Raw genomic sequence first — 3,758 nt, forward strand, 5'->3', positions numbered from 1 at the left:
TCCATCACAAATTGATAATGAACTCAATCACTTAATTATTTTCTGTTTATATATAACATCTTTCAATTCTTGAGCAGCAGCTTATATATGCAAAGTTACTTGTAGTGAGAAAAGCCAGATTTCACTGTTTAATGTTCTAATAAATCTCAAAACATGAACAATAACACATCAGAGAATGAAAACTCTATTTTGTAGTGAAGAGATCACTCACCACATTTCAACCACATTGGATCCAAAAGATCCTTCACCATATTTCGGAAAAGTCTAGGAGGCCAGCAGTTTTATTGAATTTTGGCCAGCATGTAACCAGCAAAGAAAGGTGAGCCATTGGATGAAATCTCACACCAATCTCACACCATCAAATCATTATTGATGGCTAGTTGATGGCTAACAATCACAAAAATTGCTGGCCCCTAGCATTGCTCCTATATTTCAGCATCACAAGGTCAATTATACCATCAAACTTTAATATTCATGGGTCAAAAAAGCCAAATAACATCATTTTGCAACATAAGGGTCAAGCATATCATCATATCCGTTTTTTTTTGGGTCATAGGGATCCTTATCACAATTCAATTTCGCAGGGCCACACATAGGGCTGGAAGTGAGCCGAGCTGAGCCGAGCTAGACCAAGCTCAAGCTCGGCTCACCAAAATTGAGCTTGGCTCACGGCTTGGCTCATTAACAATCGAGCCTATTTCTTAAGCTCAAGCTCGGCTCACTGAAAGCTCACGAGCTAGCTCAAGCTCACGAGCTGGCTCAAATAATAGAAACATAAATACAAAATCTATAATTTTATATCAATAAATTGTAACTTATATATTTTAAAAAATATTTAAAAAGAACAATTTTATATATTATTTATCTATCAATAAATATAAATTTTTTATTTATGTCCTACATCAAAATTATATGTAATAAATAAATATAAAATTCTAAATAATTAAGATCATTAATATAATATATATATATATCGAGCCAGCTCACGAGCTAATGAGCTGAGCTTATCCAAGCTCAAGCTCAGCTCATTTAATTTATGAGTTTAATTCTAGGCTCAAGCTTGGCTCACCAGCTCACGAGCTTAGCTTATCGAGCTATTAACGAGTCGAGATCGAGCTGGCTCATGAGCTAGCTTGACTCACTTCCAGCCCTAGCCACACATCATTTTATCCGATTTTATTGGGTCACAGGGACTAAGATCCTTCATCACAATCTATAAGGCCACATATGTCATTACATTTCAATATGATTGGACAGAAAAAGCCAACTAAATAACCCTTTCACACTTTTCAGTTTCCTCATAAGCATCATGAACATTATCGAACAATTTTACCATCAACAAATCATTACACAACTTTTTCATGGGACAAAATCTTATTTGATCCACATAGCAAAAAAAATTCATCACAAAAGAATTGAAACAATTCTGCAACTGAGTTTGTCATGCTATAAAAGTCAATCATATATCATTTTGCAACAAATTCTTTTCCCAAATGGCTCAAGCATACAAGGTGCAAGGTAGAATTGAAATAAATTCAAACTAGAGTCACGTCCAAATCATAAAGATGGAAGAGAAAACAGTGCATCCTAGAAATTTCAAATGGCAAAACTCAATTGCCCGTACTTCAGTAACGAAAATAGATGGGGAAATAAAGAAAAACCAACCTTTCCAAAACCAATTCATCCCCGAGATAATAAAAAAATAGCACCAATAATTAAAAGCAAACCTTTTTCATTTTGTGGACATGAAAATATTCCATAAGAGCAACGAAAAATTTTGTAAAACACAAATTGACAATAAATTCAGTAGCTCAATTATTTTCTGCTTATCTATAATATTTTTCAACAAAATAATTATCTAACATCTTTCAACTCTTGAGCAGCTTATATATGAAACGAAAACCAGATTTAACTGTTAACTATTCTGATAAATTTCAAAGCATGAACAAGAACACATTTCAACCATGATAAACACTGTTTTGGAGCCAAGAAAGAAATCCTTCACCACATTTCAACCACGTTGGAGCCAAGAAATCCTGTCATAGGGGTCAACTATACCATCAAGCTTCAAAATTCATGGGACAAAAAAAGCCAAATAACATCATTTTGCAACATATGGGTCAAGCATATCATATCCGATTTTCGGGTCATAGGGACTGAGATTCTTCATCACAATTCAATTTCATAAGGCCACACATCATTGTATCCGATTTTTTCATTCAATTTTATAGGACCACACATCATTGTATCCGATTTTCTAGAGTCATATCCGGTTATTGAGAAATCACAACCAACTTAGGAAGTGAAGTTGAGAAGAGAGATTCGCATTCTTATAGACGTTGTCAATGGCGGTGTTGTGCACTTTTTTTTCTTTTGTTGGTCCATGACTAATTGGCTTATGCATTTAAGTTGGTCAATTGAAGTTGATCTATAAAAATTATTTGCATATTTTATTTTTAAAATTTTATAGTATAGACTTTTTTTGTAAAAAATATTTGAATTTATTCATCATATTTTTTTTTACAATTATATGAAGAGGTGTTTTCTGCAATGTTAGTAAATTATAGTTAAAAATTAATAAAAAAAATTGTTAACATTTAATTTTTGTATCACATTTTTTCTTACAGTTATATGAAGAGGTATTTCAGTAAATCATAGTTAAAAATTAATGAATAAAATTGTTAATGGTTAATTTGTTTAGTTATTACAAAAGCAACAACTAATAACATATATTGAAATAAATATAGTTCTAAAGATCTTAAAAAATAATTATAGGTAAAGTATTACAAAATAATGAAGAAGATATAAATAGAAAAAGTAATAAGAGTAATTTTTTGTAAATTTATTTAAAAAATATAATAAATATTTTTATTTTGTACCTAATCATCTAATAGAATTATTTTTAAGTAAATAGTTTTTTTTATTTATTGGTGTAAATATTTTTTATAGATGAATCATAAATTTATGAAATAAAATAATAGTAATAAGGGTTTTATGTGTAATATATAAATAGGTCAAATATTATGAAATTTAAATATTTTGTAACTTAAAATTTGTTATAATAATAATATTATTATAATACTATTAATATAGATATTTATGACATTTAATTGATATTTTATATTTTCATTGAATAATAATATGTTATAAATTAATTAATTATGAAAATTATGGTTTTAATTTTTATTTTTTTTAAAATATTTTATTAAAAATTGATTGATTAATTTTTAAGTTTTGCTAAATAATCAAAATTGATGATATAATATTATGAGATAAAAAATATGACTTAAATTCAATATATTAAAAGTTATATCAATTTTATATAATAAAAGTAGATAAATATGTAGACTGTTGTGATTTGTTATGGTCAACATTAACATTTTATGATGAAAAGATAAATTTGCTGTTAGATAAATGTCTTATATAAAATTAAAATTTAAATTTTTTAAATTTTAAATTTTATTTTAAAAGATAAAATGTGATCTTTAGTATTTATTTTATAAATAAGATAAAAAATATGAAAAAATTATTTAAAAATAAAATATCATACTTTATCTTTCAAGTAAAAATTAAAATTTAGAAGATGTAAAAATTACATACCACTGTTAAGGATAACAACAATCTCTTTCCTGTGAGCATTTTATAGTGGCATTAACACTCTTTTTCTTCACATTTGTCATTTGAATTTGATGTTTTTTTGTTTCCTTTAAAAATTCATAAATAATAGATGTTTGTCTTTTTCTATTGTAGGTCAAAAG

Source organism: Arachis duranensis, chromosome 5 (genome assembly GCF_000817695.3).
Source record: "Arachis duranensis cultivar V14167 chromosome 5, aradu.V14167.gnm2.J7QH, whole genome shotgun sequence".
Classification (NCBI taxonomy): Eukaryota; Viridiplantae; Streptophyta; class Magnoliopsida; order Fabales; family Fabaceae; genus Arachis; species Arachis duranensis.